The sequence below is a fragment of the Sus scrofa genome, chromosome 8 (genome assembly GCF_054392235.1).
Source record: "Sus scrofa isolate SSC_HxYL_T2T_F1_AM1 chromosome 8, Sscrofa_HxYL_maternal_Yorkshire_Landrace_v2.0, whole genome shotgun sequence".
Taxonomy (NCBI): domain Eukaryota; kingdom Metazoa; phylum Chordata; class Mammalia; order Artiodactyla; family Suidae; genus Sus; species Sus scrofa.
In genome coordinates this window covers 10237668-10254589 of record NC_139390.1, presented here as the reverse complement: position 1 = coordinate 10254589, position 16922 = coordinate 10237668, and the positions used below count along the sequence as shown (strand labels likewise).

The 16922-nt window shown below is 41.5% G+C and overlaps 1 long non-coding RNA gene across 2 annotated transcripts in view; it reads right to left on the bottom strand.

The window, feature by feature from the left end:
• Positions 1–1562: 1562 nt before the first annotated feature.
• LOC146400308 (uncharacterized) overlaps positions 1563–16922 on the bottom strand; it is a 78279-nt gene continuing 62919 nt past the window's right edge. Inside the window, exon 7 of one of the 2 annotated variants that reach the window (XR_014812143.1) lies at positions 1563–2664. This is a non-coding gene — a long non-coding RNA (uncharacterized LOC146400308). The remainder of the gene's footprint in view (positions 2665–16922) is intronic. The other variant, XR_014812144.1, reaches the window with a different exon arrangement.

Below are 16922 nucleotides of genomic sequence, written 5' to 3'. Positions count from 1 at the left end.
CTGCCCTGCGTGGATTCATCACCCAGTTAGAAGGCCATTTTGGGCTGATGTGTACCTTGTCAGCATTTTAAAAACTGGTAATTCTCTCACCCAGAAGTGACATTTCCCCCTTGCCAGAATCTAGAAAGGAGCTGACATCTCTAAGGCCAAGGATCTTTTTTCTTCTGCTGCAAGATCTTTGTGAATGCTGATAGAAGTGCGGCTGTGATGGCTCATTGTATGAGTCAGCTTGGCTAGGCTATGGTGACCAGTGGTCTTCCAAGAAAGACTGATTTTTTCCAAAGAAGGAGCTTGACCTCCAGACCACTAGCCTAGAAATCCTGTTTGGGAGTTCTGTTGTGGTGCAGCGGCTTAAGGAGCTGGCATTATCACTGCAGCAGCTCAGATTGCTGCTGAGGCGCAGGTTCCATCCACATGCTATGGGTGTGACCAAAAATAAATAAAGAAAGAGAAAAGAAATTCTGTTTGAATTTCCACCCTTTGGACTCAAGTTGTATTTGAGGGGGTATCTACTGTTTCACTGTAGACTTGGCAAGGGAGACCCCCTACAGTTGCCTGTTGGGTATCAAGCTGGTAGGCCTGGGCCAAGCAGCAAGGCTTAACCTTCTGCAGCAGGCTTTGCATTCTGTAGCACAGAACTAACTGAGTACAAAAGAAGATGAGTCTTGGAGTCAGAACCCAGGGGTATGCCTGTGGGTAGATTTCAGACATTCTGTGAACTGCAGTCCTTCGAGAACTTGAACGAGGTTGAGGTGCCCACACTCTTCTCCAAAGACCACCCTGCTTTTATTGACTGTTGCCATGCATAACCGATGTCTTGAAAGGTTTTACTCACCAAACATATTGGGTGTATTTACTCTCTATTGGTTTATATTTATTTTATTATTTATTTTCATTCAGTGAAAATTAAGTGATTTTATTTATTTTCATAAATTACATGTATTAATTTATAAGAGCAAGAGATGACCAGTCTTAACACTTCACTGTGAGGATAAAATCCCAATCCTTAGCCTAGAGGCAATGTTAGAGTTAAATTAGGTGACTTGATGTTAACATTTCTATATCTGCTGTTGTTCTTGCCCACTTTTGCCTATCCTGTCATTTTTGCATCTTTTATTTTTCATTTTTATTTGATATTTTTATTTTACAAATGTGTTTTGTGATACATGAAGGCATATATTTAAAAAGAACCCCTCAGACTCTGTCCTTCAATAGAGGAATTTAGCCTATTTACATTTTTGTGACTAACAGCATGTTTGGGCTACGTGAATTTAATTTAATCAATATAAATTTCCTGTAAGGAGAGCTGAACTATGGAAATAGTTTGGGGACTACAAAACTCCCTTTCAGGATTCCTAATTCCACACTGTTCTTCATTTGTGCCTACGGATACTGGAACCCTTCCCTGAGTATTCCCTAAAGTGGTACCTAACCAAGTAGCAGAGAGCAGCTGAATAATAGCATCATGGCCAGGGAGGCTTCCCACTTCCCTTTGTGTATTTGCAAGCTGCTTCCCTCTTTGCTTCCCAAGCTGTCCTGCTTTACAAAGTCTGGGTTTGTCCTTTTATTTTTTATTTATTTATTTATTTATTTATTTATTTTTTGTCTTTTTAGGACCACACCCATGGCATATGGAGGTTACCAGGCTAGGATCTAATCGGAGCTGTAGCTGCTGGCACAGCACAGCCATATCTGAGCCACAGCACCTGTGACCTACACCACAGCTCATGGCAACGCCAGACACCTTAACCCACTCAGCGAGGCCAGGGATTGAACCGAGTCCTCATGGCTGCTAGTCGGGTTTGTTAACCGCTGAGCCACAACGGGAACTCCCTGGGTTTGTCTTCTTAGACTCTTGGCTAAGGAGATAACTGCTCAAGTGATATTACTTTCTGGGACACAATTATCTGTGAGCAATCCTGTATTCACTCATCCATCCATCCATCCAACAAATATTTATCCAGCAGGCTTCTCCACCAGCTACTTTCTGGGTGCCCTTAGGGGAGGTCACGTAAGTGTACAGATAAACTTTTTTGGAAGTCTGGAGGAATCCACCACCTTGAGGACACAGAAGAGAGTTCCAATCCCCTTTTCCATGGACAGCCGCAGTCCTGCAGACCATAGCTTTGTATTCATTCAGGCCTCTTTCTCTGAGCCCAGTGCTGTGGCTGACCACAATGCTTGGCTTTGACTTCCCATCATTCTGTTCCATCATGACATTTTGGGGCCTTGAAGTTCCTCAGAGGGCTCCTGCTGGGGATTTCATCCCTCCCTCCTCCCACCTCTCCCTGAAATCCTGTGTCTGATGTGGAGAACTGATGTTGGCCCCTTTCCTCTGAGCCTCAGGCTGTTGATTATAACCGCACTTCTCCAAGTTGATGATTTCCTTTCTTCAGGGGTGGCCCTTTTCAAGACTGACTCCAGCTGGAAGTCCATCCAGAGCTCTGGGAAAGGAGCATCCTGTCCCAATGGACGGATGCACCTGCTGTCTCCAGAGTGGCTCCTCCCTTGGACCTCACTTCCAGCTGGGGCTGAGGCTCTTGCTGCACGAAGACCCCCACGACTTCCCTGCATGCTGTGGGTGGTGGCCCAAGCCTGGCTTCCTTGTCCTTTACTCCTCTCCTGGATGTGACTTGATGTCTTTCCCTTAGGAAAGAAATTGACCTGAAAACCAAAATGAAAATAATGTAATGAGTGCCATGAAGAGGCAGCTGCAGTGCTGCCTCCTGAGTCGGAGGTGGCAGGTAGGGTCAAGTTCAACCAAGGTTTTCTGCAGAGGGATGTGCCATAGGAGGCCCGAAAGGTCAAAGAGATTAGTAGTAAACTGGAGGGTGGGGAGTGTTAGGCAGAGTGGACACTTTGAGAAGTGGTCCAAAGCCTGGAGTCAGTCGCCTGAGCTAGGAGGGCTGGGTGTGAGGGAGAAAGTACTGCAGAAAGGCCAGAAAGGTAAGCTGGAGCCATGACAAAGGAGCTCTTGCTCAATGTCATTCCTGGATATTCCTGCTTCTGTAGGTGGGAAGCACCTGAATCCATAATCCTCTCCTCAAAGAAATGAATCTTCTCCAAGGGATAATTTCTTCTCTGTCCCCTGGCTGGTGAGTGAAGTAGCCACATGGAGGTACTTCAAATCTCTTTCCATTGTCCTGCCCCGCCTCCAGGAATGCCAGCCCAGTTCCCGAAAATTCTGCAAAATCATGTGGGTACTCTGACTTCATTTCTGTAAAGGCAACCATGTGAGGAAAAAAAAAAAAAAAAAAAAAAAAAGGCTGGAAAGCACGTACGCAAAAGGCAGTAATTGTATTAGGGTGATATGTTTGCTGGTGGTTTTTATTCTTGCCTCTGAATTAGGCATTTTTGTTTTGTTTTGTTTTACTAACTTTAAAATAATATTTAAAAGGAATTATTTTTGAATTGTATTTGGAAAGAACTCTGATGGACATCCTGGGTCTAATTTCTAGGTCACGGTCAGAGAAACACATCTCCCGGGTAGAATTGGTCTTGGTCTGTAACATATTAGTAGAGGCTCTATTAGGAAATGATAAGGCCACATACTGAGGTTTCTAGAAATATAGGTGATTTCTCTGCCTACGGCAAAGGGTGTTATCCTACATCAAATCAGCCTAATGAATTTGCTCTTTTCGCATTTATGGCTCCCGTTAGGGTGTCTCAGCGGCGGTGGCTGCTGTTTCAGAAAATGGAAGGAAATTCAGCAACACCATTTTGTAATGTGGCTGCAGAATTCCCTGCTGGCTGAGGGTCCCAGAGAGCTGTGTGTCCAGCATACAATATCCTTTGTTTAAGCATCTGCAGCTTTTCCGCAAGCAGGCTATCAGCTCCAGGAAAGCAGTGCTCTTCCCTACTCTCACGCAGCCCCAGAATCGAAGCCCAATTTGGCCTCTTTGTTATTTTCAAAAAATCAAATCTGCCGAGGGACCAAGTTGCAGCAGCAGCTGTTTTTGCTTTATGTTTTATTTAAAGACGTTTAATTTTGAGCCTTGTGTGTTTCCAATATGGTTTTTTTTTTTTTTTTTTTTTTTTTTTTGGAGAGCAGACTGCGCATGTATAAAATACCACTGATTTCTGTACAGTGGTCCTTTCACTGGCAGTCAGTGCTTTTTTAGTGTAAATTCAGATTGATTAAAAGTATTATAGTCATTCATTATTTTTATTATTTTACTTAAAAATAAGAGCAACTAGACACCAAACATACCACACACATACTCCACGGCAAGCTTTGCACCAAATGGTTCACACAGGTCTTCTCTTTTAGCCTTACCAGAGTCCGAGGAAGTAGAGGAATTTAATGTCCATTTTATGAATGATGTCTCAAAGTGGTGATGACTTGCCCAAGTTCTCTTAACCAATGAGTAGGAAGCTGAGACTTTAACCCAGGTGTGTTTGATGCCACAGAACATACATGAAATATACTCTATGTGGTATTACATCTGCGTATTTATATATGTGTGTCTATACCTTATATCTTGTTATCTATATATTGACATCTGAATTTTCAAATAAGTTTCTCTCTCTCTCTTTCTCTGCCTTCTCTTTCCTCTTCCTCTTTGCCCCTTCTGACTGTTGACGAAGCCTGCTGGTCACTCAGAGTGTTATCTGGGTGGGCAGAGCTTTGCACATCTGGACCCCTTACAGCTCACGTAGGCCTAAAGTGGACGGAGACCCTGACTGTGATGCAGAGGAGGTGGGTTGGTATCTCACCTCTGCTCTTTCCTAGCTTCACGTCCTTGGGCAAGTCCTGTGGATTCTCTGAGCCTTGCCTTCCTTGTCTCATATGCGTTTGGTGCCAGCAAGAGCTCGTGGTCTGTGTAATCACCAGGGCTCTTGTGAGGATTAAGGGCAATGTGAGATGTGAGAGCCTTTTATGAGCAAAGTGTCATGGTCACTCTGTCATTGCTCCTTGGGCTGCAAGTCCTCTGAGATGAGGGTTTCTCTTGCAGGAGACAGGAAAGTAAGGAAAACAGGAATTGCCACAGAGCCAGCCTCACAGACAAGCAGGATTTAGACAAGGTCATATGGGATCCAGCAAAATTCCAGGAACCAGGATTAGTCACCATCCCAAGGCGGAGGCATCTGTTTTTTCTACTCCAAGAATTTGTCATCATAACAACCTCATTGCTCTCTGCCTCTGCTTACCCTGAACCTGCCATTATTGATTAACTCACTTCTATTCCTGTCTCTCTGCCTTGTGGCTTTCACTACCTTGGAGCTTTTTCTCTCTTGGGTCTCCTGCCTTCTCATTGCTTTCTCTTCTAAGTTATTCTACTTCATCTCTGTTAAGGACCAATGAATCTTTCTGTAGTTCTTACACTCAAACTACCAAGGAGGAGATTCAGTTTCTTAACGTTGGTAGTATACTGCTAAATATTTAATAATTTGCTTTCTGTAGGAGGTTGGGACAAGGGGAAGTCCTGATTTATAGTCTTTACCCATTTTCATGCTGCAAATATTCCTACTAGTATTGATTTCAAGCTACTGATACAGTGTTCCAAATCCTGAAAATAAAACAGTTGGAGCCTATGAGGTTGGATGGACCAGCCCTATCCTGTCACTTTCATCCTGTTTGCCACTGTGTAGTTTCTGATCAGTGTAGGGATTGGTTAGCCTTGAACCGAGTTCCTATCCTGGTTCATGAAACATCCTGGTCATGGTATCAACATCATGTGTTGAATCTTTCTCAGAAAGTCCTGTGGACAAGAGGGGATTTCCAATGTGTAATAAACTCTCTAATATAAATATTATTTGTTTAACTCTCATTTTATGCAAGTTTCCGAGATCTTAATAAATTAAGAGGAAAGCTATAACAATATAAATTAGGAAATGACATAATGGTGCAAGAGAGGTGTAAAAAATATAAAATTGGAGTTCAGAGCAAGAAATGTTACTTCTAGGTAGAAGCAAAAAGAAAGGCTTTTTGTATCTTATAACACTTAAACTGAGCCATTCCAGGGTGTCAGGGCTTGGGGATGTAGAAATAGAGGAGAAGGTGTTCAAGATACAAAGAACGAGAGCTAGGACGACATTTGGACTTGGAGAAATCATGGAATAGGTATGGAGTTAGCACTTGTGATTATATTATCAAGAAAAGTCATAAAGGACCTTGGGTGTCAAAAGGAAGTGGCTGAAATAAATACAATACACTGGTATTCTCTGTTTCTATTACCAAATAAAAATCAAATATATGTTTATATGGCTATTATTTATACCGTGTCATGGATATTGGAATAGAGTATTGAAAGCTTATGACAATGAGACTGTGCTAAGGTCTTGACTTTATCCATATAACACACTGATGTTATTACTTATATTAATTTCTTGACCTAAATAGTGTCAATAAAATGAGGCAGAATAAGACTGTGAGAATAAGACTGTGGAGAATATGCAGACCTAGGTCCTCATCTCTGCTTGGTCACCAGCTCAAGGAGTGACCTGAGGAAGGTCACTTCTTTGACTTGCTTGGTCCATCTTCACATTTGTCATCGTGCAAGGTGGTTATTTGATGGTTGCTTTCCTAGCCTTTCCAAGTCTCTAATCATATACACGTAATCTCTCCAACTTTATTTCAAATAAAGTCATTCATTTTTGGGTACTGGCTAAGAGCAAAGATTCCATGTCTTTGGCATGTGTAAACTCCCTTTGGGAGACAGCTAATGCTGGAAGTGCTGCCACCATTCATATGTGATGGTAGTTGGTTTAATTCTTGGGTTAAAGTGAAGATTAACTAGCAAAACCTATTTAAACCCTTGCTGTTAGCAATATATTTCAAGTGTACCAGTTAACTTCATCTTTTTTTGTCTTGTTAGGGCCACACCCATGGCTTAGGAAGTTTCCAGGCAAGGGGTTGAATTGGAGCCATAGCCACTGGCCTATGCTACAGCCACAACAATGTCAGATCCAAGCCACATCTGTGACCTATGCTGAAGCGTGCAGCAAGGCCAGATCCTTAACCCAAGGATCTAACCTGTATCCTCATGGATACTAGTTGGGTTCTTAACCTGCTGAACCACAACAGGAACTCCCCAATTAACTTTTTTGATCTAAGAAACAGTTTTTTTTTTTAATAAGAAATCAGGTATTAAGGACTATGCATGTGTCAGCCTCTGAGATAATCACTATGAAATGTCATCATCATAGCTATCACTTATTGAACATTTATTCTCTGCCAGGCACTGTTCTGAGAGCTTTACATACATAATCCTATCCAATATTCTCAAGGAACATAAGAACTAGGAAAACTTGCAGTGGATCAAATGGTATCCCCCCAAAAGATATGTCTATGTCCTAACCCCTGGAATCTATGAATATTGTCTTATTTGGAAAAAGGTCTTTACAGATATAATCAAATTAAGGATCTTGAGATGAAGATATCATCTGGATTATTAAAATGGGCCATAAATCCAATGAAAAATATCCTTATAAGAGACACACAGAGGGGAGATATATAAAGAAGAGGAAAAGGCTGTGTGACCATGGAGGCAGAGATTATAATGATATGGCCATGAGTCTGAGAATGCCTTGTGCCACCAGAAGCTGGAGGAGGCAAGGAACAGATAATTTCCTACAACCTTCAGAGAGAGAACAGCTCTCTTGCCCCTTAATATCAGACCTCTGGCTTTCAGAACTGTAAGAGAATAAATCTCTCTTATCTTAAACAACCAAGTTTGTGGTAGTTTGTTACAGCAGCCAAAAAACCAATATATACATCTAATAAATATGAAATCAAGATTAAAAAATAGAATGTGAAAATTAAAGTATGAATTCATGATATAGAAAGGTCAGTTAAACTTACCTAAGATCTCATACTTGTAAATGAGTCTGCAGGAGACTAAACCAGGCAGCTTTAGAACTTTCTTTCAACCTTAATAGAATATTGCACCTCATTACTTTCTCAATTTTGACAGAATATGTTAGCTACTGGCCACATTACACTCTGGAAAGTGCTTTGAAAGCAGGGGCAAACATAAAGTGATATAGGAGCACATGAAGGGCATATAACACAGTTTTGGAGAGTATCAGGGAAGTTATCCTAGAGGAGATGATGGCTGTCGGGCTAATTTTTCATGGTGAAGGTACCTTTTCAGATTATAAAGTGGGGTAAGTTTCCCAAACAGAGAGATCAAGTGTAGAGGGAGAGAAAGAGCAAAGCACCCTTTGGGAACTGCAATAGTTAGACATGGCCCAGGGGATTCTGAAAGAAAGATAGGAGGTGTGACAGAAGATCAAGGTGAAGAAGAGGTGATGGTGGGTCTCTATAGGGCCATAGATGGTAGACGCCTCAGGCAGCTGGAGAGATAGGATAACTTGGTGCAGGTGATTCTTTTATGGACCCACAGTGAGAGGTATCCTGAAGAACAAAAAAGAGTGGGTTGAGAGCAGAGGTGAACTATCCTACAGCAATAAATGAGATGTGCGTTAGAGTGCTGGAGATGGTGATGGAGAGGAGAAAGCACAGTGAGCAGACAGATATTATTAAGAGGTGATGTGAGTAAGATTCAATGACTAGTATGATTTAAAAGACAAGAGGAAGGAGGGGTATGGGCTGTCTTGCAGGTTTCAGGTTTGGGGAACTGCTGATACAACAAATGCAGGAGACATTCAACTGGGAGTAGTGGCCAGATGGAATAGGAGATAGTGAGTGTAGATAAACATTTTGGTGATGGTTGAGGACCTCCCATGGCTTTAATTCTAAATATATGAAAGTGTACATATTTATCATGGCTTTGGAATTACACCGTAGAAATTGAATTTGCAGTGTACTCCAAGAGAAGGAAGGCAAAGGCAACTGACACCGATGACATACAAGAGATTGGGTGTAGAACTTACACTGTCTTGTTTGATCCTGCAAATAGGACTTAGAGAAGAGACTTGTGGATGCCAAGGGGGAGGAAGACAGAGTGGGAAGGAAGGGTGTTTGGGATTAGTAGCTGCAAACTGCTACATTTAGGTGGATAAGCAATGAGACCCTACTCTATAGTACAGGGAGCTATATTCAGTCTCTTGGGATAGACCATGATGGAAGATAATATGATAAAATTAATGTATATGGGAGAGAGGATTAAGATGGCGGAATAGAAGGACTGGAGCTCCAACTTATCTCCTAAAAAACAACAAAATTCACAACTAAAGCCTGAGCAATATCCACCCAAATGGACTGGAAACCTTAAAAAAGATACCCTACTCCAGAAGAAAAAAAGGAGGCCACATCAAGAGGTAGGAGGGGCAATTTTGTGATATAAACAACCCCACACCTCTGGGGTGGGAAGCTCCACAGACTGAAAACTAACTGGTTCACAGAGACTCACCTACAGGAGTGAGAGTTCTGAGCCCCACATCAAACCCTCACATGTGGGGACCTGGCACTGGGAGAAAGAGCCCCTGGAGCAGCTGGCATTGAAGGCCAGTGGGGCTTGTGCACAGGAGCTCCACAGGACTGGGGGAAACGGAGACCCCGTTCTTAAAAGGAGCACTCGGACTTCACGTGTACTGGGTCCCAGGGCAAAGCGATGTCTCCATAGGAATCTGGGTCAAACCTGACTGCAGTTCTTGGAGGACATCCTGGGAAAACAGGGGTGAATGTGGCTTGTTGTGAGGGATGGACATCGAAAGCAAAGCTCTCAGGAATATTCAGCAGCTTGCCTGTCTCTGTAGGTGGCCATTTTGAGAAAATCTGGCCCCACCCGTCAGTCAGTGCTGAGAAGCCCCAGGGCAAACAACAATCCAGGTGGGATCACAGCCCCACCCCTTAGTAAACAGGCTACCTAAAGACCCCCTCAGGCACACAGCTGCCTCTAATCTCATTGAGAGACTAAGCCCCACCCACCAGAGGGATTAGAATCAGCTCCACCTACCAGTGGGCAGGCATCCGCCCCCCCATCAGGAAGCCTACAGCAAGCACCCACACAGACTTCAGGCACAAGGGGGGCAGACGCCAGAAGTAAGAGAGGCTACATCTCTATTATCTGTAAAAAGTCACCACACCAAAAACCTATAAAAATGAAAAGACAGAGAACTATAACTCAGATGAGGGAGAAAGGAAAAACCTCAGAAAATCAGCTAAGTGAGGAGGAGATTCTCAGCATCCAGGAAAAAGACTTCAGACTGTTGATGCTGAAGATGATGCACGACATTGGAAATAAACTGGAGGAAAAGATGGATAACGTACAGGAAACACTGAGCAAAGAAATACAAGATATAAAACTTAAATGAGATGCAAAATACAATAACTGAAATAAAAAATTCACTAGAAGCAGTCAACAGCAGAATACAGGAGGCAGAAGAACGAATAAGTGAGGTGGAGGACAGATTAGTGGAAATTATGGATGCAGAACAGAAAAGAGAAAAAAGATTGAAAACAAATGAAGAGAGTCTCAGAGAACTCTGCGACAATACTAAACACACCAACATCCGTATTATAGGGGTGCCAGAAGGAGAAGAGAAAGAGAAGGGGACAGAAAAAATATTCCAAGAGATAATAGCCAAAAACTTCCCTCACATGGGAAAGGAACCACTCACTCAAATCCAGGAAGCACAACGAGTACCATATAAAATAAACCCAAGGAGGAATACACCAAGACACATATTAGTCAAACTGACCAAAATTAAAGACAAAGAGAAAATTTTGAAAGCAGCTAGGGAAAAGAAACAAGTAACATACAAGGGAACCCCAATAAGGTTATTGGCAGATTTTTCAGCAGAAACTCTGCAGGCCAGAAGGGAGTGGCATGATATACTTAACGTGATGAAAGGAAAAAACCTCCAACCAAGATTACTCTACCCAGCAAGTCTCTCATTCAGATTTGAAGGAGAAAGCAAAACCTTCACAGATAAGCAAAAGCTAAGAGAATTCAGCAACACTAAACCAGCTTTACAACAAATACTAAAGGAACTTCTCTAGGCAGAAAATAAAAGCCCACAACAGGGAACAAAAATTCCACAAATGACAAGGCTCACCAGTAAAGGTATATATACAGTAAAGATACAAAATCATCCATGCACAATTATACCACCAAAATCAGAAATCATGAGAAGAGGTGGGTACAAATACAGGACACTGGAGATGAAATTGCAATTAAGAGACCAACAACTTAAAACAATCTCATATTTGATAGACTCTTATATCAAACCTTCAGAATGACTGCAAACCAAAAATCTACAATTGATACACAAACATGGAATCTCTGGAGAAGAAATATATCTCATAGTAAATAAGTACATAATCCACCATGAAGGGCGTCATTTGACATCATTCTTGGAATGCTGAAGTCTTCTTAGATCTGATTCTGATTTCTTCTACATCAAAGAACTTATGATAATTATAATTAATGAATGCAGCTGTGCAATTAAATAATACAGTTCTACAACTGTATTATTAATAACCATTTCTCTCCATGGTACAATGTAAGGTCTATAATATCTTGTTTATCACATCACCTAGAATGGTGTAATGCCTATATTGAAGAATCAATAAGATGTAACAAATTGTGAGGACATATTTATATAGTTACACTATTTTTTAAAAAAATTTATGCATTTTATATTTTCTTATTTTCAGAGGGTGTATTATTTTTGTTATTCTTACCAGTTAAGTTATTCTTTTTATTATGCTATATAAAATATTTAATGGTTAAAAAAAAAAAGAAAGAAAAGCCAGGGATGGAACCGAGTCCTCAGGGATACTAGTCAGGTTCATTACTGCTGAGCCACAATGGGAACTCCATTTTTTGTTTGTTTTTAATGACATAAATGTTTATCAAGGTGCATACTCCAGGGCAGAGGAAGCACAGATAATTTTTGTGGGCTACCAAGAAAGATCAGAAAATTTTTTCCCTGGCAGTTTTATTGTGGCACAGTGGGTTAAGGATCCAGTGTTGTCACCGTAGCACCTCAGGTCAGTGCTGTGGCATGGGCTCCATCCCTGGTCCAGGAGCTTTCACATGCAGCAGGTGCAGCCAAAACAAAACAAAATAAACAAAATAAAAGCCCTAAACTAACGAAAAAAAATTTTCCCTTTTAAACTGTTAAAAAAAAAAAAAGAAAAAATGAATGTATATGTATATGCCTGGGTCTCTTTGCTGTACAGCAGAAATTGGCACAACATTGTAAATCAACTATGTCTAATAAAAAAAAAAGACTTCCAGATAAATGTTATCCATATTTGATAAGTGAGGAAGCCAATTAAAATGTTAAAATTATTAAGTAACTGGACCAATATCACAGGGGGAGTTAATGTCCGGGAGCTCTGATTTTAGATCCTAACCTCTTTTATGCTCCTCTTGAGTCACACCTTCCCCATTTATTAGCTGTCTGACCTTTGGAAATTTGCTTAACCACTCTATGCCTCAATTTTAGTAGCTGTCAAAGGGGGATAAAAATAGTGTCTGCTCTCCTTCGCTTGAATAAGAGTCAAGCAAGAAGTGAAGTTTCCGCAAATGATAAAAGCCTAGAAAAATATGAGTAACTATTTATGTGATTAGCCTAGACTTTTCAAATTTTTTTTTGACTGCAGCAAATTTTCTTGTGATTTTCTGATTTTTCCCTAAAAATATACTAACATAAGTTTTCTAGTAAGCAGAGTTTGAAAAATTGGTGGATATTTAAATATTCATGTCCAAATCACTCCAAGCAGTATCTAAACGTGCTTCTCTAAAATGTGTAAAAAATGGTCCGTTGATGATGGGTTTTGTGGGCCACGTGAACACCAGACCTATCCATTTGCCTTACTAAAGATGTCCAGAGATGGACGCCACCTTACATTCAACTTGGAGGTGATTTAGAAGAAACTGCCAGTGCCTCAACTGAGCAAGACAGGTTGGGTTCCCTTTAGAATGCATGTACCTACTAGGTGTGAATTGATTCCCAGTAATTCTGCAAACTCCAGGATCTAGCACAGCCCTGTGTCTTCATGCAGAAAACAGGTATTTACTTGATGTACTTTCCTCAGCTTTGCAGCAATAGGGTTTTTGGTCCATCCCTAACTTCTAGTCAGTTCTAAGACTAATACATGTATTTTTGCTTCAAAAAGCCCAGTGTACAGGAAAAAAAAAAAGCTATAAACACAGCCAAACAGAGATAAAAGCTAGTAGCAGTTTTCAAAGGCAAGGGTGTATGTGTGTGATGCAAAGTAACATCATCTTCTGTTACGTTTTTAAAAAGTCGTGTGAAGAGGTAACAGCACAAATGTTGGGAAGACAGCAGTATAATTAGCAGAACGAATCTCTTTTCTCTGAAGGGATACTGTCTCCATTACACAACTCTGCATGGATAATGAAGAGAGTAGGGTACAGTGGAAGGAAAATTAGCTCAGGAATTGAGCAGGTTGTTTTTTTTCCCAATTTTAAGCTAGTTGTGTTGGATTTTTATGATGTGCAACTGTAAGATCACTATGACTGCGCCAGTGGTTGTGTGGAACAGAGGACTGGGAAAAATAAGTTAGAATACATTCTTAATACATTAAGAAGTTGGGTAACATTCTTAATCCCAATGTCATGGAATAGGTCATCTCAATCTTTTAAGTAATTCTAAACATTTTTTTTTTGTCTTTTTTTGCTATTTCTTTGTCTTTTTGTTGTTGTTGCCATTTCTTGGGCCGCTCCCGCGGCATATGGAGGTTCCCAGGCTAGGGGTCCAATCGGAGCTGTAGCCACCAGCCTACGCCAGAGCCACAGCAACGCCGGATCCGAGCCGCGTCTGCAACCTACACCACAGCTCACGGCAACGCCGGATCGTTAACCCACTGAGCAAGGGCGGGGACCGAACCCGCAACCTCATGGTTCCTAGTCAGATTCATTAACCACTGCGCCACGACGGGAACTCCCTTTTAAGTAATTCTGATTGGAGCTTTGGGGGCCCATGGTCTAAATGAGCTGACCACTGAGGCCAAGATGATATATCCCACGTTAGCTAAGCCTGGGTTACTTGTTCCCTCTGGTATCCAGAGTGGTCAGCTCTTCCCCGTCATCATTCAGGACGCTATGACATTCAAGATCATCCTTTTTGTGGCTTCTGCCAGGTGATACCCCCTACTTGGCTCCCACCTGGACTCCCATCCTACTCACTTCCTTTGTCCCTGAGGACTCAGTTCCCACACTATTGTCTCTAAGGCACCTTCTTGGGTAACTCTTAGTGGTAAAGGCTGTTTTCTCTGATGCAGCATGCACTTTATGGAGCCCCATCTCCCCACAGCCCATTGAGCCTGAATCTCATCCAATCCCTTTTCCAGGCCATTTGCCTCCCACAGTATATCTCCTGTTTCTTACTTCTTCTCTTTCTCATTACCACCTTAGTTCATTCATTTCTTCTCACTTGAATGACTGAATATTTTCTTAACTTTTTCCTTCCACTCTAATTTCCCTTTCATCTGCCATTTCCTTCAGGGTAATCTTCCCCAAAGCACATGGCTCTGACCATGTCAATACCTTTAAAAACTGATAGGGTGAGTGGAAAGGCAGAGTGGAGTGAGACCAAAACCTGGTGTGTACAGGAGGTTCCTTCCAGTCCAGAAGGTGTGATGTGGACTATTGCAGCAAAGTTAGAATCAATGGATCGGTGTTTCAGTAGCTGTGCTAATAGGGTGCAATTGTAGGAAGGTACCAGAACTGGACTGGGGAATTAAGGTGGGGAATAAGCAAGGATCAAGATGAATGAAGTAAGAGGAAACCCCAAACAGAAGGAAACATCAGGTTTCCTACCAATAGCCATGGTTCGGTAGGTTTGAGTTGTTTTTAAAGAAAGAGACATGACCCTGCCAATGGGGACTGTGGTGTGCCTTGCTTGTGTTTAGGTATCAAGATAGATGTATTTATTTTTTCATCAAGCAAATATTTATTAAGTTGCTATCTTAATGCCAAGCACTTTAAATCAGAGAAGGTTGCACATAGGAGCCTTGGAGGATGATAATGGTTGACTGACCCAAGTGGACATTGGGAGAAAGAAGAGACATATTTTTAGGCTTTATGTTTCCCCACACTTCCAGCTGTGTGCCTTCTGCCCAGCAGGTATTCAAACTAGTTTACTGAATTGAAAATGCATGCTACTGCAGAGTGATGTATGGACTCAGAGAAACTAGGGAAGGAGTAATAAACATCTTTAGTGAACAAACGATATGTTCATGGCCAAAAGATACAACTTTGCTCTGCTGATTACCTAGAACCTAAACTCTGCGATGTGTCCTTTTTTTTTTAACTTCCCTCTTCTTACTTTCCTCATTTACCTCTCTGCAAAGTTCTCATTAACACATTTTAATGGGTATAAATAAGGACTTCATGTCCCAAGAAAGAGAAAAGCCAAGCAGTGTGTGTAGAGTGTGTGTTTGTGTGTGTGTGAGACAGAGAGAGAGAGAAATAGTGAGAGAGAGAAAGAGAGAGAGAGAGAGAAAAGAGAGAGAATGAGCAATTATTGCGGTAGGTTTTTACATTTCAGGGCCATCCCTGAAGCTCATGTTACTTGCCAGCTCTGCAGAAGATGACTCTTAATTGCATGAGAAAGATGAGACTGGTGATAAATGCACAGATATAAATATAGATACGGTAGAGATGTTGATATCAATATAGATATAAATGCAGTCTCCCAGTTGTATCTTCAACTATATGCTATTCATTTGGTTTCCCTTTATTCTTCCCTCATAAGTTATTTTGATGTATAACTTTTTTTTTTAATAAAAAAAGAATCAGAAGCCATAAGATAGTCCTGAAAGATTTTCCTGCCACCCACTCTGAAACCCTGGGCTTAGGAAATGTTGCCTCTGTGTGTTTTAACTTCTCCCAACAGGTCCAGAACTCTAACATGTGGGTGGGTCTGGCCTATCAAACCCTTGATCAGGGATATGGGAAGAGATTTGGCACAGTCCCCTACCAATCTCAACTGATGCTCTTATACATGATCTCCCCCCATCAGGACCTGGTGGTCTTGATCTCCATGGAGGGCACAGGTGGGTGTGGTCCCTCTGGACCTGTGGCTTACAGTTCTGTCTTCTTTTAATTCTTATCACATCCCTATGAATTTCCGTAGGCCAGTAGTTTTTAACACTTTTGAATCTGTGACCTATCCCCCTCTTATACTGTTGACATTATCCACTAACTATGTTTTAAGTTTTCCTTCAATGGAAAAGTCGCAATGAGCAAAATCCATCCTGCATTCACTTTTACACTGATGTACATGATAATAGCAAAACATTAAAAATGTCCAACATACATTTGGTGCATACAATGTGCCAGGCATAGAGCCAAACATTTTATGGTGATTCTCTTTGTTGATGCTCATGACAACCTCCCTATGGGGTATATTCTCTGATGGGTTCCATTTAACAAATAGGAAAACTGAGCCTGTGAGACAGAGGAAGTAGTTTGCTCAAAGTCACATATCTAGTAAGCAGCAGAACAAGAATTCAAACATAAGCATTATGGTCTCCAGAACCAGCCTTCTTCTTCTTTTTTTTTTTTTAAGTGAAGTATATTCAATTTACAATGCTATGTTAATTTCTGCTGTACAGCAAGGTGATTCACTTATACACATACATGCATTCTTTTTTATATTCTTTTCCATTATGATTTACCCCATGATATTGAATATAGCTTCCTGCACTCTGCAGTAGGACCTTGTTGGTTATCCATTCTATATATTATAGTTTGCATCTTCTAACGCTAAACTCCCACTCCATCCTTCCCCCTTGGCAACCACAAGTCTGAAGAAGCAGCATTTTTTTTTTTTTTTGGTCTTTTTGCCATTTCTTGGGCTGCTCCCACGGCATATGGAAGGTCCCAGGCTAGGGGTCGAATTGGGGCTGTAGCCACCGGTCTATGCCAGAGCCACAGCAACTCGGGATCCAAGCCACATCTGCAACCTACACCACAGCCCATGGCAATGCCAGATCCTTAACCCACTGAGCAAGGCCAGGGAATGAACCCACAACC